Genomic DNA, 26,206 nt, shown 5'->3' on the forward strand with positions numbered 1-26,206 from the left:
CCCCCTAACCTTGTATTTATTATGAGTGAGAGCATATGTACTGCTAGTCAGTCACCCAGTAAATGAGAAGCAAGCCTTTTTGTTTTTCCATCACACAGTAGCTTAACAGATACTTTGGTAGTGGGAGGTAAAGGTTACATGGGCATTTGAGTTTCAATTTACATTTCTAATAAAAGGCTTAGAAAGGCTGCTGGATTACATTATTTTTTTTTTGTTTTCTCAGAGGAATTGTCTTTTTGTCTGAGTTATGTATAGTGAGGAACAAAAGAAGAATAATTGTCTGTTCCAGGAAGGATCCAGGTCTTCAGTCTTTCATATGTGCCTAGTTTTTAGGTACAATTTAATGTTAATAACATTACTTTAAAATGCAATTACTGGCTATAAAATTAGTTCACTGCAAATTGTTCTAAATGGCTTTGGGTGCATGTTAAAATTGTTCCCAGAAGGGACAGCTCTGAGGACTGTCCCCCATCTGTATGTTCAGGGTTACACAGCTGGGTGAGGCATTCATACCTTCTGCCTTTCAGAGGAGAGAGAGAGTGGTCACTCTCACTGGAAGTAAATCAGGGCTAATGGAGTTATTAATTTATCCTTTAGAACAAGTATTTGTATTTTCCATTGTAATTTCTTTGCACTATGGTAGGAAATTAACTTCTGGATAAGTAAGAACAGATGTTTTAAACCTTGGCTAGCCCTGTGTTAGCTCTGCAGATAGTGATATCAGTGGGAGTTTTATTACTGAATTCTAAAGCAAGATAAATGTTAAGAGCTTTGAAATTCACATTAAAGATTGGTTAGATACATGACAGCTATAATCTTGTATAAAATAATGTTTAAACAGTCTTAAGGAAGCAAAGTGATTGAAAGGAGATACCTAGACTGTACCCTTAACAAGGCTCCCTTTTTTTTGTGGGAAAAAAAAAAAGAATCACAAACAAAACAATAAATAATAAACCACTGCTTTTAACTAGATCTCTACAGATTCTCAGCACATCATTCTAAGTGTAGGTTAAATTTCCATTTTTAAAAGACATAATACAGATGTTAAAATGAAGTTTGTTCAAGAGGGAGATTTCATGCTTTTCTTTCTACCTAGAAGCTGTGGCTTTATTGTCTCCCTGACAAATGTGTAGATGCTCTTTTTCAAAAAAAAAAAAACAAACCAAAAAACAGACCAAGGGTTTTTTTGGCAGCCCTGCTGCTGGAACAGCAGCAACATTTCCGAGCAATATGTGAGATGGGCACCTAAATGAGTCATACCCGAGAGCAGTGGGCTGGGAGGGTTATTTTGGGTCACACATCCGTGCAGGTAGAGAGGTCTCCCGCTGTTGTTTGCATTTAAACTCTTTTCTGCTAACTTTTTTGCTTCCTAGGGATCTAAGGTTCCTTTTTATCCGAAGCACGAGCACACCCTGTGTTTGGAGGGTAGCCTTGGCCAGCTGCCCGGCGCCCACCCCGCTGCTCTCTCACCCTCCTCCTCAGCAGAACAGGGGAAAAAAAGATGGTGAAAAAGCTTCTGGGTCAAAATAAGGACAGGGAGAAAATTTACCCATTTCTGTCGTGGGCAAAACAGGCTTGACTTGGGGAAATGAAACTGTTTCCAAAGAGAATAGATTTGTATGGTGAGAAAAAAGGACAGATTAAAGCATTAACTTCCCTCTGGAGCAGTGCAGGGGGATGGGGAGTGGGAACCACAGTGGTTCATTTGTGCAGCTCCTCCTTCACTGTCTCCCTTACAGCAGCCTGGTCCACAGGGGAACCCCTGCTGAGTCTTGTCTTGTCCCTTCCAACTCTGATTGCTATGGCACAGGGCTATTTCTCACACTTTTCCCCTCACCCCTCAGTGCCCCTTTTTAAATATGTTTTTCCTGAAGTGCTGCCACCCAGTTCCCCTCACAGCCCTCCGTGCCCCCCCCCCCCTGTGCTCAGTGACTGCTTTAGTGTTTGGGTTAATTACACAAAAAAGGCTGTGAACTCATCCAACTGCTAATGGAATGATGTTCCACCCCACAGATTAAAAAAAAAAGAAAAGGAGGAAAATAATTTTTTGTATCGTGTATTTCTATAAATTTTGGGAATTTCATTTTTTAGGCCTTGTCCCTTAAATTAAACTTGTCCCTAAAACCAAAGAACTTTATTTCTTCTTTTTCTATGAAAGGGAGCAATTGCCTGTACTCCCAGTTTTCTGTCTGCTGTGGGGTTGGTGGAAATAAGCGGTTGTGGAGTTGTGATCCTATGAGCTCTGAAATTGCCGTATTTTGGATTGGGCTGATGAGGCCTCAGCGTGCTTCACCTCTCTCTCCCTCCCTCTGACAGAGACTACACTGGGAGACTGGCATAAACTGTGACTGAATACCCTTGTTGGGAGGATGGGGAGTGCCTCCTCTTTCATTTTGAAAAAGACCAAGTGAACACCCAACAATCAAATAAAACCCCTGAAACAAAAACCCCGTTTAAATTCGTATTATTTTTCCCCTCATAAAATTTTGATAAGTCTTAACTTTCATATTCTGTGGGGAAAAAAATAACTGTTCATCTTCCCTTTCTATGAAAACGCACTTGCTTTATTCATATTTCACTAATCAGTTCCGTGTTTCCATTAAACAGGCAAACACAGGAAAAAGATTGTTGCTTTTTCCAAAGCAACATTTCTTCCTAAGTCACTTACTTGATCAAAAAGTTTTTCTTCTTAGTCTTATAGAAAATTCTGTAAACAGGGTGTTCTGTGGAGCAGCAGTTATCCACGAATTGCTCTTCTATCAACACAATCAATACTTGTTCAAAATGCCTTGCAGATAGCTGCAGCAGTGTCAATCATTTGAAAGTCGGTATCTTTTTATAGAAGGCTTCTTAGGCTGTCTTCTTGAACTTTCCTTTGAATTTTTGCATAAAATAAATTAGTTCTTCCATCAGCCAGTAAATTAGAAGATTGAAGCGAGTAGCTGTTCAAATCAACATGTTGTTATCATTAGCTACCTCAGATCCATATTAAAATATGGATATATTAGCTGCCTTTCCTCATCATTCCCTTACACCTAATCATAAAGCTGCCGTAGATGTGTGATTTGCAGCTGAGCTGTAACAAGGGCATCAGTCTCCTCGGGCTGCTGTGAAGGCACAGCTTTAGATAGTTACTCTGGCAATGATGTGATTGAACTGGAAGATGGAAAAAGGCTTAATGAAATAGTGTTCTGGTCAGACAAAGCGGCTCAGGGAAAAAAAGAGCGTTTCCTTTTGTTCTGGACGTTGTTTAATCTTCTGCCACTTAGCTTACATATAGCTTTGTACAGTGAGCTTTGATCAACTTCAAATGTGACTGAAAAATCTGTGTGTTGGTTTCATGTCTCTCTGAGAGGGCCTTCCTGGTGTGCTTGAACTGGGGTGTTCACAACTTAATTTGAATCTGTTTTCCCTACATTTGAATCTACCTGTTCTTAACCTTTTTTTTTTCTTTGATGCATTTATATTTGGGACATGAAGAACCCGTTTTTGGAGATAGTGCTAAAAAGAGAGTTTGAGAAGTGTTTCAGGCAAGGCAAGAGTTCTTAACTTTGATTTATACTTAACAAGATTGAGCTTTATGTTTTTGTGTCAGCCGTGATTGTTAATGTATCCTGGTTTTGGTTAAAAAGCCACTGGCAGTGGGTGACTGCTGTTTTTTTAATAAGTTGATCATATATATATAATGTATATAGAGAGATCATCTCTTTGTAAATACAACATTATTAAAGTATCCAGTGTGTTGTATCCTTGAGCCCAAATAGGAAAAACAATAGGTAGGGAAAAAGACTTGAGGCTCCCATTTTCCAGTTTCTCGTAGATAACCTGCTTTCGTGCTTCCCTGTCACACATAGACCTTCTAAAATCCCCTTTAAAATAACCTTTTCCTGCTATTAAATATTCAGAAAATTTCATGGAACACTTTGGTACCAACAGGAATGTCAGAAGCACAAGTACAGCTGAAATAGCCTCTTGTAAAGTATTGCATTGTAAGTGTTTTAGGAGTTGTCACACAAATGGTCCTGCAAGCCTGTCTGGGAAGCAGTGTATGGAGTAATAGATGCTGTTATGCCAGGCAAGACAAGAAAAATTATTTCATTCAGGCAAGGTTTGTTTTGCTTGGAGGGAGCAGTTCAGGACAAATAGTGGTATGTGGACATTATCAAGTTCCAGAGTTGGGAGTTTGATTTAATAGGTTGTCTTTTCAACTCAAAATACAAAGGAACACGTGCTGTTAGAATGCACAGGTTGCAAAAAGGAAACACTAAAAACTTGAACAGTAGAGCTTTAGCAGAGGGATTTTGACCTCATCTGCAATGGCAGTTCATGGGGAGTAGAATAAAGGTGTTTTCCAGATAGCCAGAAATGGGTTGGAGTCAAGATTTTAGGTTCTGCATGTAATCAAATAGAAAGTCCATCTATTAAGAAACCATTGACAGTAAAGCTGTTTCATAAGTGAGGTATTGGTGGATTACTTATAAAAGAGAGCCTGTTTTTATGTCACTAAGGGACTTTTCTTCAAGTCTTATGAGCCCCTCAATACTGTAGACTGACTCTACTGACTGCAATAAGGGGTGAGCTTATTGGACTTGAAGGCTGATTGTATTGCCCAGAAGTGTAGGTACAGTTAGTCTCCTTTGTTGAATAGTTATTCTTAAACACAAAGGCTCTTCCTTTCTAGGCTTACTTTGAGCCTTATGTGATATGGAAGTTTCATTGCTGAGTATCTGTATAAACTTTGTGAAGAGGAGCCACAGCCCTGTTTAGTAGTAGTAATAGTACAGGTGGTGCTACAATTACAAGAGGGAAGAAAAAGATGATGGAGTTGATAATTCTTAATATATAAATATGGTGAAATAGCTCTTTGGACAAACTCCTTCATAAACAGTGTAGAGCAGAAAAAAAAAGGAAATTATGTTATTTTGTCACTGATTAGGCTTGGATATATATCTTATCCAAGATATATACATATTTCAAACTATCCTCATCAAGGTTGATAAAATTTATATTGAAACTGAATTGCTGCTATAAAAAGCACTGAAATCAGTGTACTTCTAACATAAATTAAACCCACTGATAATGATTCAAAAACCCCACTCTTCATTGAAAAATGCATATTTTTTAGCCAAGCATGGTTTTTCAAATGTTTATAAAAGAAGATTGAATAAAAATATTCCTCTTTTTTATGCTTCCTGGATGGTTGGTACAACTGTGCATGAATGAATGCTACTTCAAACCAGTTCAGCTACATAAAAGAAAAGTCCAGAAGGCAGCAGTATCTTTAAATGATGTAAAGCTCTGTGTCACTCTGAAAGCTATCTGTAAGGATATATGATGCTGTATGTTAGGAGGTACACTGGTGAAATTACTTTTTTATCTCTGTGCCTGTAGCTCAAGGTATATGCAGAGACTGTAGGCCACAGTTTGTGGTTTTGCCTCTTAAGTAGCCGTGGAATGACTGACCAAAACCTGCTGAAGTCACTGAAAAGACTCTTTTTTAAAACTGAGCTCAAGTGAGACGGGTCTTGTAAAATCTTGAGTTGAAGCTGATGTCATGGAGCTTAGAGATATTAAATGGTTTATAGAAAGCTTTTCAGACTTGCTTGATATTTAGAATTGTAATCTAGCCACCTTTTTTCCCCTCTCTTTTTTTTTCTTTCCCCTTTTCCTCAAGGACTCTTCATTCTGAAGTGTGCTCCAGGAACTCATTTTAACATATAAGAGAACCAATGCACTTTCTACAAGGTAATGATTAAAAAAAAAACCAAAAACCAAACCAAAAGAAACAAACAAAAAGCCAAACCAAAACAAAATTATGCCAGGTGCGATCAGAATCCAAAAAGCAAAAATACCTGATAGTAATTACATTCATCCAGAATTTGGAAAGATTTTAAGGAGAGAATGTGATTGTCCCAAGAACTGCTTATGGTTAGTAGAAAATGAGGAAATATTTATCTGGTCTTTAGGTTTGCTTGTGTGTTACTTTTATTAGAGCATTGTGTGCAACTTCTCAGCTTTTTATAACTCAGATGTGTGTGTGAATTAGCTACAAATGACACACAACACGTGAGGCTCAAGTACTCCAGATGAGTACTTGGCATTTAGGAAGCATTTGGGATGTCAGTGAGGAAGGCTGGTTGCAGTTCTCCACATTTGGATGATGGGAGAAGTGTGCTTTGTCTTTCATGAACAGCTGAGTGGGATGATATGCTTTGCTGCTGCTTGTCATGTAAATGCTAAAGTTTGCATGTAAACTCTTGTGACCCATCTTAGAAGATTCCTGTAGAAGGAAAGTGTAGTGTGTTTTTTGAAAAAGCAAATTTTACGAAGTTTTATTCAGCTTTTGATAGCCCTGACTGAGAATCTGCTTTTACTTAACCTATATGAACAAGAAAATAACATTTCTTTAAAGCTACTTGGTTGAATAGATTTTGCCCTTAGGGTACAAAATGGAATAGGAACGTGCTGTTTGTTTACCATGGTAACACTTGGAATTGAAATCTTAGTTTAACTTGTGCTATTTCACAGTTGGTTGAAAGAATACATTAAGATAAATTCAAATCAAGGGATTGGAGTACTGTGCTGCTTCTTGGGTAGCAGAGGTCTAAGTGACTGTGTGGACCAGCAGAAAAAACTCTTGCCAAACTTAACTGTTTTCAAATTGTTATACATTATTGGGGTTGTTCAGTTCATGGTGGCTGTGGATAGTTATACTGTAAATGGTTTTGCACAAAAGCCAGCTCTGATTGAAACAATAAACTGTGATATATATTGGTCTATGAACCTATAAAATGCTGCAAACGAAGGAGAGAAGTAGATTAAAATGACAAGTTAGAAGATGTATCCTGCAAGGGACGGATAGCCATTATAAATCAGCTAATACTGATAGATAGAAGCATAGTAAAAGTTGTCTGAACTCCACTCCATTAAAATTAATGGCATTTCTGTGATCAGATTCAATGAGGAACATGGATAAACACTCCTGAACGACCTGTCCCTTTAGGCCAAGTCTCATCTATTTGGTATTGTTTAAGTCTGCAGATGTAGTTGTGAATTGCCTCAGTAGCTGGGTCTTCTGTTTTAATCTGATACACAATTGGATTGAGGCTTTCAAAGGAGATTATTGATTAAAATTGATGGAAAAAGAGTAACTAAATTCTCTGCATGTTTTGAAAATTCTAGCCTTTGGGTATTAGCATGCAGTCTTTAGTCAGTCCTTAATCAAGTAGAATTCTCAACGGGACTTTCACTTGAATAAAACTACAGAGTTTGATCTTTTGACAAGAAGGTTTTGTAGGAAACTGGTTACTGCAAGCAGAATTTATGCAAGAAAAGTCCTAAAGTACATGAGAACAAGCACCTCCTCCCAGCTGTAAGTAGCCAAGCTTTTTTTATTGGTTGTGGTGACAGAGTTTTTTGGTGATCACGAATATACTAACAGGTAATCTGAAATGCAAATAAAATGGGAAAAGTTGCTTCAGTTATCACAGTGCTTCTACCTATTTCTAGTTGACGCTTTTTGTTTCACAAAACAACTTTTCCTTGAGTGTGTCATTATAGTTTTAATTTTCAGTGACTGCTTCTTTTAAAATAGAGACATTGCTTACAGGGTGATGAACATGACTGGTACTGTTTGTGTTCTGAAGAGGCATTCTCAGAGAGATGGATACCATGATCTGTCTAAACACCATCACTAATCTATCTATATCTATCTATAAATATATATAGATTGATAGATATATTTCTGCAAAGAAATTTGTGACTTAAACTAAAATGCAACTCTTTTGTCAAGAAAATCCAGTTCACAAGCTTGAAGGAAAGTAACATTTTGGCATTTTCTTTTTGGCATTTCAAATGATCCCTTATTTATTTTGAATAGCTACTATTCAGATTTATGTTATTTAAAGCAAGGGGAAAATGATATGTATTAAGAAAAAAGCAAAATGGTCTGCCATGATTCAAATTCTGCAAGAGAAGAATTTCCAAATGTATTGTTTTCTTCTGGGGAGTTGTGACAGTGAGGGACAATATTCCTCTCTTGAAGTATGGAGAAAGTGTATAAGGACACTATCTTACATAATACGGAACTGTACTTAAAATAGGTCTAAAGATTCTGTCATTTAGAGCACAGGGAAATTGCAATCCTGACTATTCCAACACCAAAAATTCCAGAGATACATTGCTCTACTTACAGCTCCTCTGCACCAGTTTTTTTTTACATCGACACTTCTGGAGGAGGGATCTAATTTTGCAAATGCTTTGAACTACTGTTAACCTCACTTTTGTTTAGAAATGATGTTCAGTTAAAGGTAGTTCTGAGAAGTGTCCTCTACACTTTTAAATTCTTTTAGGGCATTGAATGAGAAATATCTTTTAAAAGAAAGAAAAAACTGCCAAAATTAAAAGGAGAACATGAAACTCTTGATTAAACAATGAAGTTGGTGCTTCCTTACAAAACTGTCCTTACTAACACCAACATATCTTCTATTTCTATAAGAGTTGCTTGTATTTGGTGTTGATTTGGGGAACTATCCAAACAATTGTATGGTGAGAAATGGAAGAACCAGGTGGCATTTGTCATAAGATAGTTTTTAATTTTTCCTGCTGAAAACACTGGATATCAGACTTAAAATTTCTAGGGTTCTCCTGACCTGTGGGATGATCCTACCACAATTTTTGTTGTGCCTTTTGTGCTAAATCAATAATATAATCCTGCCACAAGATCAGGGGTAAGTTTAGTAAAATTCATCTCCATCTTTATCAAGTACTGAGTTGAGTCTTGATCAAGAGCTGTTGAGGAAGCTCATGCATTATTTATGTCTGTCTGTATAGAGAATTATTTTCACAATATATTTGTGTATGGGAGTCAAAATGATTAATGGAACAGAGCAGTCACTTTATAAGGAAGAGACAAGGCTGTGGAAAAAAGGCAGCTAGGAGATAATAAGGCTGAAAGTTGATATGATCGATGTTCACAAAATCATGAAGGTCATGGGTAAAATGAATACAGAGTTGTTATTTCCCAGTCCTGAAATGTTTGAGCTACAGTGTATTGATGGAATTATTAGGAGTTTTGTTTAAAGCTCGGAAGAAAGCTTTAAACTTGTGAAATTTACTGCCAAAGGAGGATGTGGAGGTAAATTCAAATTCATGGGCAACAAGTCCATGCAGAGGTACTAAGTGAACAGGCAGGGGTGTGCTTTCCAATATTTTTCATCTAAGGTGCCAGTGAAACATCCCAACAGGGACATTCTTATGTTCCTGTGCTTTTAATCTTCAGTATATTAAAAACTGTACCTATATATAAACCCTAGGATTTGGAAGGAGATTTTAATTTCGACTGGATTAATGCTTTGTCATTTGATAGGTAGAATAAAAGCAAAGTCTTTCAGGAGGGGCAGTTTCCATGTGGTATGTGGAGCAGAAATCCACCATACAATAACTCTTCAGCATATTATATGTGGATCAATGAAGGAGTGGTAAGAAATTCTGAGGTAAATTGGGTGAATCTAAATATGACAGTGTATTGGCACAGTAATCCTGTATACAGGTTTGCTGCTTTACTCTTGCTGGTCACAGTATCCCAAAATGGGACACCTGGGATACAAGGTACATCACAGCTGAGCTAGATGGGGTGTTTTGGTAGCTGGTCATATAAAGGATTATTGTGGAAGAGACATTTTCTGGTAATCAAACAATAGGTGGTGTGTTTTTGGCATGCAGCAGAACAATCCTGGAGGAGGCTTCTCAGTGCCAAAGTGAGTTTGTAACAAATGTCTGTCTCTGTGGGACCATATACAGCTGTTTAATCAGCAACTGGAGAATTTCAGTGTTCTCATCTGGCAACTACCACTTAATATATAGTATTAGTATCTGGCTGATCTCTCACAATGGACTTTTGTCCCTGGATCGACTGAAATGGCGACAGCTCTGAATCTAGTGTTCTAGAAGTGGGTTCTCAAGCTATTAAAAATTAGTTTTTCAAAAATCCCATATGTTTTAATTCTAATAGTTAATTTCTGGTTTTACTTATTTTCTATACAGAGCATCCTTAGATTTTGACACATAATCTCCAAGTTTCTATGGTCTTTTTTTCCTCTAACCTTAACCTAAGCTCTATAAAAATGAGGCCTAACCCAATCTTGGAAAACAGTAAGAGAGTATTATCAGATGATAATACTCATCTGCATTTCTTTGCTGTGCTATAGTTTTATCTATCTCTAAGGCATACTAATTTATAAGTCCTTTTTGCTAGGCCATCAAAGATATTTTGTGCTATGGCTTTGCTTTGTTATCTGATGCTCTGAAACACTGTATCAGGTTGAACAGCCCTTCGTCAACTAGAAAGTGAATGGAGGCAGCATTTTTGGGTTTCATTGTGGTTTTTGGTTTTGGTTTTTGTTTGGTTTTTTTTTTTCCTGATTTGAAATTTGTCTAATCAGTAGTTGTTTTATGTGATCTTGCCACGTGGTAAAGTGTGTTTGTTGCAGGTGGAGGGAAATTGCAGCATCCTGTGATTCACTGTAAGCCACAGATTTGGGGGTTCTTATTGTTTTCATTTTATAACAAAAGAGGTGGGTCTCTGCCATTAAAAAGCATATTAAAGATCAAAAATTCATAATGGAAGAAAAAACTCCTTGAACTGCAGTTGCACATACATTGAAATAATTAAATTGTTAGACTTTTTTTAATATGAGTTACAGAGACCATCTTTTGTTGTGGGGGTTTAAGACTTTAATGGACTTTATTTATGGAATAAATAAGCAACTTGAAGTTTTATTTCTTTTATCTACCATATTCTCAAAAGGGCATAAGACTCTTGCTTTTATAGTGGTGTTCAGGTGCTCCTGGAATGTTTTTCATCTGTGATAGAAAGATTTCTGCTCAGTGATTCTGGTTGCAAGCAAAATCTGAAAGAATTGCTGGGACCAGAGAACGATTGGCACCTGATATCACATATGTGAGTTCAATGAATGTTGAATCTCTTGCAGTTAAGACCTCAGGCTGCAAAAAACTGACAGACCAGCAGAAGTCTCTTTTTATTTTCCACGGCAAAGGAGCTCTGAGACAAAAAGTGGGAAGTTTTTTTAAAAATATTTTAACATGAACTAAATCTTGTAATAAAGTGATTCATAGGGTAATAAGGGGTTATTCTTGGGTACCTGGTTTTCTATAGCAAAAATTTTGGTTTCTAACAAAGGATTGTATAATAGTCTAACAAAGAATTGTATAATAGTCAGAGCTGTGAGAGAATTCATGAACTCTCTCACAAAGCAGAGAAAGGACATAAAATACTTTCCTGGACACTGGTGAAGGCTACATAAGACATCTATAGGTCTTAGGAAAATCTAAGAATTTAAGACTATGGGAAGAAATGTGTAAGGCAAGCAAACCCAAAATAGTGGCTGAAGATCTGTTCTGAGCCCCCTGGCATTTTGTAGTTTTCCATAATTATTCTGTAATTTTTCTCATCTCATACATGTCCTAATTAAATAGAGAGCTTGGATAGGCCATCATAAAGGAGGCCTAAATGGAGAACTTTCTGACCTACAAAGAGCTGGTAGCATGGGCACAGGACAGTGTTGGATCCAGGGGTCTAGAAGCCATTCCTGAGTAACAAATAATAGTTGTTTGGTTGAAAAACCCTTGTTCTACATGTCATTCAGATCTTAAAGAAAAAAAAAAGTAGTTGACAACTGACAACTTGGATCCTTGTTACAGCTATTTCCCATTAAGAAATGATGTTTCCAGTAACCTGGTAGTCCAGACTTAAAGTGCCTTGTAAAAGCAGAAATATTTCCTGCAGCTCCATTGTGGATGTTGAAAATTGTGTGGTTCTGTGACTGTCAGTCCCATTAGAGGCTCTGTAGAGATCAATAATTGCTATGACAAATTATGTTTTCATGCTGGAAAACAGATGCTTTATAGGAAATTAAGAAACAAAAAAGAACTCACGTTTTATAAATCAGAAAAGATGTATGACAAAAAATATTTTTGATAATATACATTTGAATTAGATAGTTCATTCACCTCTGTTAAGTAGTAAATTCTTACCTGTGCTCTTTAGTCAATATTCCTGTTTTGTTCTTTCAGTCTTTCATGTTATTGGATTTCAGCACTCTGCTGAGCAGCGTCCTGCCAGCAAGGTTTTGTATCCAACTTGCATTTCTGCTTTAAGGTAATCATTTTACTGGAGGGATTTGTGACTGAAAAAGTCAATGGACTTCCTTTGTGTTAGGTTCTGCTCTGCATAGAATAACACGGGTATGAAGGGTTTAGGAAAGGCTCCAGTGATTGGTGTTTCAGCCATTGATTCCAGGGGTTGGGATGGGATTCCAGTTCTTGCTCCAGCATCTCTTTTGCATTTTATTAAATTGTGATAAATACAAGCTGCTCACAGTCACTGGAACAAGGAGGATAACTGGGCCTGTGCTCTCTCATGTGACTGGTTTGCTTAGCCCTTACACTAGAGCTCAGCAAATATTTAATGATTTGATGTCAGAGCCATTTTCAAGAGGATTAGGAGCACCTCTGTGGTTTGAGGGGGGAAATGTGGGTCTGAATCTCTGACAGACTTTTCCAGAGGAGGATGTAGGGCCTCCTTCCTTGATACACTCAAAATTCACAGAATCACAGAATAGTTAGGGTCAGAAGGGACCCCCGAAAATCATCTAGACCAAACCCCAAAATTTAATGAGTCAAGGCCATAAGCAAGCTGACTTATCCTTGAAGTTATCCTTGACTTATCCTTGAAGTTAGCCCTACTCTGGGGAGGAGGTAATGTTAAGCAAACACATAAATTATGCTAAGATTTTGTAATTTCATAATAATTTCAAAAATCTAATAAACCTCTATGAGGTTTCTGTTTGCTGCTCTTTGGGAATCCCCTCTATAGGAACTAAAATCCTCCCGGCCTTCATATTTGCAGACTACTAATCCAAGTCTGGATGCTGTTTTGCATTTTGGGACCAAGTAACAAAGTACTTTTATGTTTCCTAAATGCTTGAACGTGTGACTTTTAGACCAGAAAACTATACTTATGTCCTTTCCAGCTATTTCGGGAGAATGACTTATGTGATTAAAGGGAAATCCTGTAGCACATGAACCTATTTTCAAAATTAAACAGATTTATTAAAAAAAATGAAGAGTTAGGACACCCAGAAAAAAATAAAGCCCTGAGCCAAAGCAATCCATTATGAAATCCTTCAGTAAAAGTATTCCTTTGAAGTTAATTTTTATGGAAATATTGGTTAAAGTTGCATGTAGTTTCATAGAGGTAGGTAGGATATGATTTTATGTTAGTTGTTAAACAAGTCATTAATATTCAGCGCTAAAGTCATTATTTTTCAGAAAGTAATGTAATTACATGCTGTCCAGAGAGAAGAAGTGAGTATGCAGTGAACATGCTGAGAAATGCACATGTTTATCAAGATATTGGGTGTTCCTCGGCACTGAAAATCCGTCATCCTGAGAATGTTCTATTCTAGTGCATTTTAATGAGCTCTGCTGAAGCCGTGAATGGTCTGTCAGCACTTTTATTAGGCATCTTATTATTAGGGAGTTTATAGCTTGGCTGTAAAACCTTGCTGTAGGCTAAAAGTAGTTAAATAATACTTTCAGAGCAATGTTTTGTGCAAAGTTTAATTCAGATAGCTTTAGGCATTTTTCCGTGCTCGTATCAGAAGGCAATATTCAAGTTCTGATTGAAATCTTCTGAAGTAGGGCAAGGCAAAATACAAATGGCCTAGACCTGCAGTTTCACTCATAGCAGACAGTAAGACAGTCTAGTAGTGCAGGATGTATGTTCCAGGGAATAACGATATACAGTGGCTGGAGCAGTGGGACTCAGTGCTTCAGGGTGGATGATAAAGTCCTGATTGAAACAGAATCCTGTTTTGCCTGAGAAGGGTCTTCAGAACTGGAGGTACCCCGAGGCAGGCTGTGGAAGTAGTAAATGACTAACTCTGACAGAAACAGAGGACATTATTAAAATGAAAACTATTAATTTGGAATGCTGTTGAAAAGTCCTGTTGCTTTTTCTATGTTGTAACCAGTGAATAGCTCAGAGAAAGGAAACTTGCAGGACTCTGTTTTCCCTTTGTTCATGGAACAAACGCTCTCATTTTGTACATCAGCAATCACAGTTGGCTGTGGCTGTTCCGCCAAGTTAAAGCAGATACTTTTCAGGAGGAGATGACAAAAAAGTAGTACATCATTTTATTGTCACTTCAAGACCTTGGACATGGAAGTGTATTACTCTTAGACTTAACAAAGATTGTTGTTGGGGAAGTTGCATAAACTAAAGAATCTAAGCTTAAAGGGGGAAAAAAAAAGAAGATAAAGTGTAATAAGTTCTGTATAAATGTACCGAGTGCTTGTTTTATTTCAGTACAACGTGAAGGGACAGATTGCCACATGGAGTACATGTTGCTTCAGTAATTCTCACTAAGTCTTTCATCAGCTGCCACTCACAGGCAAGTTCCTGAGTGTGAAAAAATTTTCCTGTGCTCTTGCCAGGAGTGCTATGCCTGGAGAAACTTTTCTGAACTGCTTGGCAGTGCCTTCCTCCTGAACAAGTGAGCTGTGGAAAGCTCTGGTTGGTTGGTTGATTGGTTGGTTGGCTAAAGAAGCTTTGTCATGTAGCACTATCATCCTGGCCATGAGTCCCAGGCTGGGTAGTCTATGGGATGTCAGTGGACACAGCTCTGTAGTAAATTGAATTACAAGTTGCTAAAGATAGACAGATTTTATAAATTTGTTGATGGTTCTTTGGGGGTTTTTTGCATGTTTTTTATTTTGGGTTTTTTTTGATTTTATAGTTCGGATTTTTTCCTCCCATAATATTTGGTCCCCTAATGCAAAGAATTCAAGTAAGAAAATCAGAGCCAAAGAAGTTCCTCCTTCGCACCTATTTCATTTGCCTTTCTTATTCTTTGCTTCAGCTCTGTACCACCTAAGGCAGCTGATACCTACCAATTCTAATTCAGGCAGCTTCTGTGGGAATCCAACTTCAGTGGAAAATGACTTATACAGAAATCCAACTTACGCAATTTTCTGCCAAAAGCTAATTTTTAAGTTTTTACAGGGGAAACCCAAACACCTCTGAACACAGTCAGGAGTTTAGTTCTTAAAATGCAGATGTAATTGCATCAGGCTATTAAGTATTACAGCTCTGCTAAATGTTGGACAATCTTTTTTAGCAGTTTTTACATGATGTTGGTATGTGGAAATAGGATTTTATTTTTTTTTTGTCCTGCACAATTCAGTATTTTCTCATTACTTGTTAAACTTAGAGTTATTTTTGCCATGCATAAAGTGGGTTGCTTCTTTTCCTCTATACGTTTATGGTTTCATTGAAACATCTAACAAAACAAATATGAGGATAGCAGAGGCACTCTGCAAACTGCAGGTGCAGACAACAAGAGCTAAAAGGTATTTGTATCTCAGGATGTAATTCAGTTTACAGCATTAACTGAGGCTGTACTCCACACTGGGTTTCTCAACAGCTGCTGAAGCTCTAAGATGTTTTGGCCTGGGCTTTTTCTTCTGAAAGTGCTCTCTGTAGTGTTTGTAAGCAGAGAAGATTTTGCCTGAGATGTTGAGCTAAGTGATGCTGATCTAATGTGTGTCGTTCTACCCTGGAGCACTGGGTACCTCTAATACTTCTAAAAAACTCACAGGTGGTGTGTGAGCTGCAGCTTTGTGGAAGCTGATTGCCTCCCCAGCTACTGGTTAAACAGAGTCTATAAAGCCCAGCTTTCTATCAGAAGAGCCATTAATATATGTCTGTTCTGCACCTGGAAGGCAGTTTTTCAAACTTGAGGAAATACTGTTCTTTTGGAGTCTTTTAACACTTTTCTGTCTTGGAAGGAAAGCAGTGAACAGTTTTGGAAGTGCAGGGGCTGGAAGAGGGAGGCTGGCACAGAGGGTGGTCAAATTTTCTATGCTTCCTTAGGCAATCAGCCTAAAAATGGGCAGGGAGATCTATACTAACACCAAGTTTGATTACATATTTCAAAGCCCAACTTTATGTGGAAATGCTTTGATGAATTTTTAAACAGTCTCACAGAAATTCCAGAAAAACATTTGTACTGCCAGTTCCTTAAAAAAAGTAGTTCTTAATCAGGGCCTGGTGCTTTTTTTCAGTTAATTGTTTTTACTGGTTGTACTGTAAATTCAAATGCTAACTTTTTCTAATTAGAGACTTGTTACACACGTGATTGAATATAGGAAAATTAATGCAGATGTTTAAAGAATACGTGTATTCATATAATATGTATATAATGTCACTGAAATAAAATAAATATTGCTGTTGTTTTAAATGAATTATTGAGGCATGGGATGAATACCTTATTTACTTCATTGCAGATGTTTACCATGTCTATCTCACCTTTATGGATGTGCAGAAACAAATTCTCTGCCTGAGAGACATTTCTCCAGGTGGGGTGATGTGGGCAGGGAAGGTAAAAATGACATTCTGTTCGATACATACCCCAGTGGCTGCTAAAGCCTAGTCAAAGGAAATTGGGAACAAAATTGATGAGATTGCTAAAATAAAAAAAAAAGGTGCCAAAGAAAGGTTTTATGTGAGTGTTGGTGAGCCTGTGAGAAAATAGAAAGACAAGACAGTGGTTGATGAGCAATGTACAAGTTTTCCTACTTTCAGGTGACAATTCTACTAGTATTTGTGCTGTCTGTTTGAAAGGGTAGAGTATTCATTTGTATTTCTAAACTTGTAGTGTTCTTTATTGTTAGCTTATGTCTTACTAAAAGTATATATAAATATATATATATAAGTATATATATATATATAACCTATAGTTATACAGGTATATACTTTCCTCGTGGTCTGAAATATGTCTGTGTCATCAAATTATTGTTATATAAGCTCTGTAAACAGTGATGATTAGACTATTCCTCTTTTTCTAGTTCAGAAGCAGAAAGAACCATTAGGTTTATCCAGTGTGACTTTTTACATATCACAGTCCATTACATTTCCAACAGGTAACCCATTTTACAGATGAAGATTGCGGTAAACAAGTAAATTAAGCCAATTAATCTGGGAGATTTTGCTTTGTACAACACACTGAATAGCAGGGATGAAGATGCATTTGCTGTCAAGTATCTGCAGCAGTCAAAAAAATGGAGTGAGATGTGCCTAGGTGGTATCAATTGCTGTTTGATATATATTTCTGTGGCATTCCAGTTTCCCCTTAAGATCTTTATTAAAGAGGGTGCCCGACAGCTGGTGCTGTTCTTATTTTTTCCTTATGAATAAGGATGTCTTGAAACAACAATGGATGTCTCCAAAGACAATAATAGTGGTAATTCTTTGACTCTTTTACTGGTCTTACGTCTTGGAGTCTGTGCTTGTGCCTTCAAGTTGTTAATCAAGAAATTTTAAATTTAAGTGGTTCTGTTTCATTTTATTGTAAGTCCCCTCTTTCTTAGGTCTTTAAAACAATTGCTACTGGTGTTTTCTCCTTAGTCTCTGCTTTTACTCGTTTTACTTTGAGTGAGATGGTTTTATAGTATTTGGCTGCATTCTCTTTGTCTCAAATTCTTCTCATTCTCTCAGTTTCCCTGACAACTCTCAAAGATATATCCTGTGGTAAGGGGCTTTCTGAGCTTAGTGTTGAGGTATTGCTCTTAGAGGAAAAAAGAAAAAAACAAATTCTCCAACAAGAAAAAAATAAGAATGCTAAAAATGAATGCAAAGCACATCTTAAACCTTTCCTAAATGATTGCAGGCACTATCTGTTATAGTGTCAGTGCCATGAAACGATGCAGTGCTGGGAAGGGAGAGTGCAGTACGTGACTACCCACTGTAATCATAAAGAAGATTATCAGGAGAAAAATGTGGCCTCAAGCTGCAGGTTTATATTAAGATCTGCACTTGATTGAAGTTTGATGACAATGAGAACGCCCTTAGTTCAATTCCGTCCTTCAGACTTAAAATTTCGTAAGTTATTCTTCCTAATGGTTCAATAGAAGTTACAATATACTGATGTTTGTTGTTCCCGAGTGGAAGAATCATCTTACTTTCGGTGGAGGCAAGCAAGCTGAGAGAAAACAGGAAATGTCAAATAATTGGATTTAGGAGATATTTAACTTGTCCATTTCCCCTGCTTTGTGAATGCCCATATCTTGAGATGATCTAAATCCCTGCTTACACCAACCTTGCATCTCCATGACTCTTGGTTTTAAGGAGGAAGGGGAATGGTGTGATAATACAATCCTTCTCTGTGGCATCATAGGCTTCATATTTCAGGAACTATCTATGTAATGTGAGCAGTGCAAACATCAGTAAATAGCAGGTATTGAACCATTTCCCTGCACAATAACAGACAATTATTTATTTTGACCATCTTTTTTCTGCTGGTTCACTAGCAGGATGTTCTCAGTTTGGTGCATACTAATTTAATTTGGGAATGTAAAACTCTCTTAAACTACCTTAGGTTCGTGACTTAAAATAGTTTTAATTTTTCATGACTTTAAAGTACTTCTGACAACTGACAGATAGCTCTACAATTTACAAGAAAAAAGCCATCACACTATGGAGAGGCATTAAACTGTTTATTTTTTTGTGTTAAAAATAAGTCCAATTATCATTCTTTGAATTACAGCAAGCGCTTTACATGAAACTAATTTGTGAAAACAGGGAGAAGTATGCATGTCAAGGAGTATGTTTTAAAAGTCAGGGTAGCAAGTAGATGTGTATAACATTGCTACATCTATTCTCTTTAGCCTTATGTTTTAATGTCCCCATTCTGTCAGTTTGCAGTTTTAAACAAATGGTTCCAAATGCCACTGATATTTTTGCTTAAAAGACAGAGTCTGTAACCCTTCAGAGATTATATTAATAGCTGCAGTGCTTGCTATACACGGTATTTCAGCATTTTTCTTAAAAGCACATTCTAGAAGCACTAAATCTGTAATCATTAACCTTTCTTTTCTTACTAAAAGGCATTGTTAAATTAAATGATGCATTATTAATAAGCATTGTTTAAAATGGAGCCTAGCAAAGATAATGTGCTATATATTCTATCACAAAGAATAAGCTGTGCTTAATTTCTCTCTCTACCTGTTCTGGTACTATAGTGCTTCCCTGTTTATTGTTCACAATTGATTATTTTAGCCTGATTTTTTGCTATCTATTGACTTATTCCTTTGCCTATTTATGCACATTTATGCATAAATAGGCAAAGGAATTCAAAGGCAGATTGGATGGGGTCCTGAGTGACCTAATCTAGTCTAGTGAGTGGCATCCAATCCAGGGGGATTGGAACCAGATGAATTTTGAGGTCCCTTCCAACCCAAAACCTTTGTGTGATTCTGTTCATCTTGCACTGTTCATCAAAAGGCACTATAAGGCATTATAATAAATGGCTTTATTGCCCGTTACTATTCTAAATACCTGCCTAGCTAGGTTTCTTAGTTTTCCCCTGGCTTGGAGTAACAAGAAGAGAAGTCTTGAATGAGATAAAAGTGGACTATGGCAAAGGGAGCTGTTGCTTTTGCTTCTTTATTGAGACATTAGCTTGGGAGGTGTGCAAGGTTGTTTATCAATGCCTCTCAAGACCAGCAGTACGCCTGAGGTCACATGTAACCCGGAGGCACATCCATTATCTCTCAGGACAGTTAACATGCCCATTTCTTCCCTCTGATTGCAGTAGAGAGGGACTTCAGTATAACCACAGAGCAAATTCTTCTGTCTGCATGTGCAGGTTCTGGGAATCTTAATTATTTTATTAAAGTCCCCGCACAGACGAGTTGGTTAGAACGGCGGGATGAGATCTCTAGTTGTATTTTTGTGTCAGACTGTACTAATTTCAGAGATGAAAAAACTTCAGCTGTAAGATAAATGTCGTTTCAGGTACTAAAGATCAAGCAAAAGAGCTTACCATTTGTTTTTATAATTATAGCTACTTTTATTTCATAAAAAAATCCAGTAGGTATCTTTAGTTTTTGATACAGACATGAAAGCATAATGACAAGAAAGGTTATCGTATCCAAAGATAGTTTTCCAATCCCTTACATTTTTGGGGAGGGTGTATTCTGAGGAAGGAATGCTGTGTAAACTTTCCCTGTTCTTCAGTATTACCTGGATCTTTTCAAGCCACTGCTGGAACTTCATGGTGCCAATCCACAGGGACCTTTGGCCACTTTATGTCATAGCATCGAAGTTTGGACACAAATGCTTCATCATCAAATCAGTGCTTTATTATGGCAGTGATTAGAGAATGTGTAAATCTGTTATGTTTTGCATCTACTTTCTTCTCTTTATGTTATTAAAACATTGCCATGCATGATTTTATTTTAGTTTCTTTCAAAAGAGGAATACTGTCTCTCTAGTGAGATGGTAATCAAAGGAGAATTGCTTGTAACAATAGCAATTTATGCAGCCTCATGGGAATTAATTTTGTATTTTGTAGAATAATCTGGGCAAATAAAGAAGTTGCTCACCACTGCAAATGTCATCTGAATTACACAGCTCCCAAGAGCTACAAGTTTTTCACCTCAGATGGGTAACTGTTCTCACTTTTGAAAAATCTGCTTACCTGGACATTAACTTATGTGTTCAGTTCTTATTTTCCAGACTACTATGGCTTGCCTCTTGTGGACTCAGTCAATGGCCATTGCACATAAACAGGAGATCCAGGATGTTGTAAGATAAAGTCAGTTTTATCTTGTAAACAAAGCACCCTGGTGCTTTTGGGGAGATATAAGGGAAAAGCATTTTTAAAATATCTTAAAAAAAAAGAGAAAAACAGAAAAGAAAACATTGTTTGTAAGGCTTTTTTTTTTTTTTTTTTTTTTTAAGAGCAAAATGCTTGTGTTCTTGTGTGTTTAAAGAACACACATATGCTTGGACAGCACTGAGATAGCTGTCCGTGGGCCTGGATGTTTTACAAAGGTACCAAAGGAAAGGTTACACAGATAAAACATGATAAAAGGATTTTTCTGTTTAATGTTTAAATGTTCAGTAGAAATCTAAAATGTGTTGCTATACTCCTTGACTCTTTTCTCTAATCCAGAGTTCTGAATCCACATTGTACAGATTATCTTTCTGAAACATTTATAAACAGATCAGTGCTTAGTGGTAAAATTGATGATGTGGTGATTCAACCTTTTCTTTAGAGCCCATCAATACAGTGATGGGCTAACAGTGCCAGCATTTAAAGCATAAGATGTAGAGCTGCAGTGAACCTGTGACCCCTGTGTTAGCCCTCCCCTCCTACTGGTGCTCTGGGGAAGGGTCCCTGCCTTTGCTGTGCTCCAGGCTGAAAAGCTGGAGTAGATTTGCTGGAATAGATTTGCTGCATGATTGGCTCAATACTGGGTAATGTTTGAGGGCACTCCAAAATGATTGCTGTATTCTAGGCACTGGCTTAGCTGACTGTCTAGTGATGAGTCTGATATGAAGGCATTATACTTTAAATAGGTTACTAAATAACTCAATTTCTTGCAGAAGCTCTTAGAAATCTGTCTCTGTAATAGTGTTTATATTTTAAATTAGCCAACTTACTGGTGTCCAGGATGATACATTTCTGCCTCCTGGTTTCTAAATAAGTCTTCTCCTGTGCTTGTGTGATGTCTAGCAGTAGTAGCAGGTATTATCCATAAGCAAGCACCGAGGAAAAGACTGGTGCATTTGTATTAGGCTCCAGTTTGAAATTTGTCTTCTCACTGTCACATCATGAATGTTGGAGCTGAAAAGGAAATTTCTGTTTTGACTGGAAGATGTTGATTCATTTCAAACAAACAAAGTTTCACAAAACTGCAGCCATTCATTCTTGTAGGGCAGAGTTTAACATCAAAACAAGGGAAGGTATAATGCTGCCTTCCTTTACCCCAAAAACTTACAGTAGGCTAGGGGCTAATGTTCATTATTGGATGTGTCAGTACAAGAGCCCACTTCTTCCTATTCTAAACACAAATTAAAGTCTCCTTAAACCTCAGTTTCCTGAGTGTTCTAAACAAAATTATCTGAGTTTTGAGAATGTAAGTGGCCATAGGCTTAACAGCTTTTCGAAGTATTAAGTTGGCTTTACTGTAACATCTCAGATGTTTGCATAAGGCAGGAAAACTATTTCTCTTTCCATCTGAACCCGTGTTTCTGTGTTATATCTAGCAGCATTTTGCTCTTGATGTCCAGCTGTGTAAATTTCTTACTTGAATAAAGAAACTTTGTTTTTAATGGTTCCACATTGAGCTTTTGAAAAGTAAATGACATGATTGTTGTAGCATTAATCTTTTCAACCTCTGTCAATTTAATCAATTTAATCAATTCCTTTGATTAAATGACAAATAACCTTCTTCTCTACTAAGCTATACATGGAGCTTCCACTTCGTACTTCCATATTTCCTTGTGGAATCTCTTGGTGCAATGATTAAGGGCCTTCTTTTTGCCGCCTTTGAGTGTTATTCCTGTGCTGATTTTTGATCAGGAGTATGCTTTTGAATTCCCTGTTATCCATACTCTACTGATTTTTTGTTCATAATATGAAGCAGACTCCTGGAATACTTTAGGATGATATTGACTGGAAAATATGTTCTAGGAAAATATTTCTTAGCATCCCACAGTGTATCCTCCAAACCCTGAAAGTTCAAAGCATGCACTATGCATTTGAGTCTCCATCCAGGCATCCAAGGAGTGAAATTCTTTCTTAACTGCAAAGTGCAGGAACATCTATTGACACCAGTGAAGAAAGTATTTCCTACTATTGCATACCAAAATTCTATGGTTTTGATATTTAATGTTCAGTTTAGGAATCCTTTGTCCATGTCATTTAAATCCAATCATCAGTATCAAACATACTGAGGCCTTTTTCTCAGCTTATGTGCTCCACCTCTCTTGCCAGCATTGAAAGACAGTGTAAAGACTTCATTTGAAACAAACAACTCTGTCTGCCCTTCCTTATTGCTGAAGGAAACATAGTTGAGGGAGGAAACTGCTATTTCCCCACTTTCAAGTAAAAATGTCTATAGACTCTTTCTGAACCATCTTCCTCTAAGTTTCTGTACATTTAGTGGAGTAAAGATGTGTTGCACACCCCTACTCGTGTTTTGCAAACATGTTCTCTGTTTGTATGGTGTTTGTAGTTCGGCCTGTAACAATAATGCATGATGCAGGGAAAATGGAAAGAGTCAAAACATCAAATGAAGTCATTTGGTTGTAAGCAAACGATTCTGAGAAGTTTATTCCTTTATTTTAGTCTGTCTTATTTCATTAATGGAAGCCTAGTGTTTATGACAACTAATAAAAAAGAAAAGGAAATTCTTAATACATTAAAGCCCAAAGTTTTTGTTAGTGGAACAAAGTAATTTCAAAAATAATAACCGGTCTAATTGGAACTAATCAAAGTTGTCCTACAGTTCTGTCCATGTGGATGTAAATGCCCCTGCATACACAAAGGGACCAGACAGGGAAGGCTACTCTCTTCCATGCTTTACCCAGGACCCCTCTGTCAAGTCTCTTCTTCTCTGCTGTGCTCTGCTGTCACTTCCTTCTATTGCTGCCTCCAGAGCCTGATCAGCACCGGGATGACCAAGGAAAGCACTTTGAACATATGCCATCAGATCTTTCTCTCCAGTTTTTAAGTCAGGCCTTTCCAGAGCCTTCTGTCTGGCTTCCAGGTCTGCAATTTCCTGCTCTCAGTGCAACTGTTCCAGCCAAAGGCTCACCTCCCATCCCTTAATCCTCTGAAGGATTTCCAAGTTCTAAGCAATAATTCCATTCTCTTCAGAGGATAGGAAAGGCTGGTTGATGCTGACAAAGATGGCAGATCTTCCCTTGGAAGAGAAAGAAAGGTGGAATGACCCAAAATTCAGACTAGATTCCCTCAGGAAGAGATAGGAAGGATGCTCCCCAAGGCAAGAAAAGCTTTTGCATCCTTTCTAGCCCTGACAAAAATGCTGGAGTCCAGAAGTGCTCCTGAGTGCTGTTGCTGCAAGTTCAAAACTCAGCTGCCCAAAGAGGCTTGATCAGCAAATCATGAGGATGAAAGTTGCATGTTGAATCTTTGAAAACTGAAGGCTTAATATGCAAGCAAATAAGTCTTTATGACTTAAGTGTTAGTGGTCTTTGTTTTTAGGTCAGATACTGTCTCCTTCTGTCTTTGAGCTCAGTGTAAATATCAAAAATGAGAAACAGCCTCAGACTACTTTAACTCTTCATTCTTTATAGTTCACTCACTATAGATCCTCCTCTTTGTCTATTCCAGGTCACTGCCACCTTCTGCCATTTTACTTCCTGAAATTTTTCTTGAATGAATAAGAGGCTGCTGAACTTTTCTGGGTTTTAGGATTTATTTTTGGGAGGTTAAGACTTTGGGATTTAGCTTGAACACTTTCTAAATTGAAAACGTGACTTTTACTTACTGCTATGCAGATGTCATGGATGACACTGACAGAAGTTAGCCTATTTATTAGTATATCAAAAACTCTGACCTTTAAACACATAAAATGCTGTCCTAGTTGTTTTAACTAAGTGGTCAATTTTCCATTTGAAAAGCCCTATTCACGTTGGTGTCTGCTTTTACTCTTCATTGATTTATTGGTATTTGTTCAGAATCACATTTAAGCTAATGCCTTTGTTTCTCAAACACTTGTTTTTATCAATACTTCATCTGCATCTGAGAAGACTCTCTCCTGGATCTCTTTCACGTCCACTTGGTTTTTTAAGCATCCCTTAAGATCTCATGGAATCTCCTTTGGTATTTTTGTATTCATTTGTGGATATCTGTTTTAAGACTAATTCCTTCAAACTTTCCTAGTTAAAAATTAATTAAATAATATGGGTGAGTAAATAAAGTACACAGGTGATGTATCAACTTGAAAACTCTAAATTAATTTTATTCTAAGATTAAAAGATATAATGATGCTAAAGGTACTTTTTTGAGAGGAAAGAAGTGCTGGGCATGTTTTCCTTTGTATTTGGCTGAAAAGGTTAGGTTAAGTGCACTCTCTCAAGGAGAATAAATCCCTGCCCATGGAGCAGGTGCTGACTTTTCCACAAGATTTCAGAAGCATTCAGAACCCTCCTGTTCTCCTTCCTGAAACATTATTTTTGTGTGACTTGTTTTCACTTTAGTGTATAAAAAATTAGGTACCAAAAGAGAAGAAATGACTTCTTCCCTCTTATGCACTTGAGGAGGCCTGAAGTATTAGGAAAGCTTCAGAGCTCACTTCTGGAATTATTTTTCTTTTACAGATGGAGTAAAGTTCAAGGAGTGTAGCAGCTTGAGAGCCAAGGCAGTGCTACTGAAACTAGGACAGAGGTGAGTGTTGGGAAAGGAGAAAAATTTTACTGCTTGAAATCCTTGATCTCAGTACCTGGTGTGTTTCAACACCTCTCATTTTTCAGAAGGATTATATGTGTTCAGGATTTAGTATCCCATTTCTTCATTTTGTGTGTAACAAGGCACGTTAGATGACTTCCAATAGGACATGGAACCAACACAAAGAAATTATAAAAATCATACGTAAAGTATTTGTACAGTCATACGTGGGAAACAGAATCCATATTTTTCCAGTCTTACATTGTTCAGAAGTTGGCTTATATGTTTTGTTTGGACTGATGTCAAAGTGTGGGATCTTTTGATGTGTTTTATACACAGATTTCTGGTGGCTTTCTAATGTTTTTCAGCAGTTAAAAGTGAATTAGAATAGCATCTAGAAGGAAATTGCCTCTATTTTCCAGTCTTTTCTCCAGTCTATGTTTGTATTGACTGCTGTAGATTTCAAGAATACAAAGAAATTTATTAATCAGTGGTCTTTAAAGGACTTACATTCAGAGATCAGTGCAGTGCTCTAATGAATGTTTCTAACTGCTATTTGCCTGCTATGAATAATCTGATTAAATCTTCTATATTTTCTCTTTGTCTTGAGTTAAAAGAACTCATTGGTTTGTGGTTTTCTTTTTTGTTTTTCTGTTTACCAGATTCTAAAAAAACTGTACAGACACATGGCATTCCAACATTTTAGCAAGTTACATCCCCATCATATATAGAAATTGTGGCATAAACAATTAAATCTTAGCAAAAAGTTTCACAGGATTAGAGTTGAGTAGGGTAGACACATAAAATATAGAAATTTAGAAATACAGATTTGCTAATGCAGGAAAGCCTCCAACTGATAATTCTAACAGCTTTCCTGGAAATGAGATCTAGCTTTGAATTTTCAAAGGAACCACTGTCAAAAT

The 26,206-nt window shown here is 37.2% G+C and overlaps 1 long non-coding RNA gene across 1 annotated transcript in view; it reads left to right on the forward strand.

The window, feature by feature from the left end:
* The window catches only part of LOC135415484 (uncharacterized), a 174,185-nt gene extending 148,890 nt beyond the window's left edge, over positions 1-25,295 (forward strand). The window contains exon 9 of the long non-coding RNA XR_010431148.1: positions 25,217-25,295. This is a non-coding gene — a long non-coding RNA (uncharacterized LOC135415484). The remainder of the gene's footprint in view (positions 1-25,216) is intronic.
* The last annotated feature ends 911 nt before the right edge of the window (positions 25,296-26,206 follow it).

The sequence above is a fragment of the Pseudopipra pipra genome, chromosome 6, assembly GCF_036250125.1.
Source record: "Pseudopipra pipra isolate bDixPip1 chromosome 6, bDixPip1.hap1, whole genome shotgun sequence".
In the NCBI taxonomy this organism is placed as follows: Eukaryota; Metazoa; Chordata; class Aves; order Passeriformes; family Pipridae; genus Pseudopipra; species Pseudopipra pipra.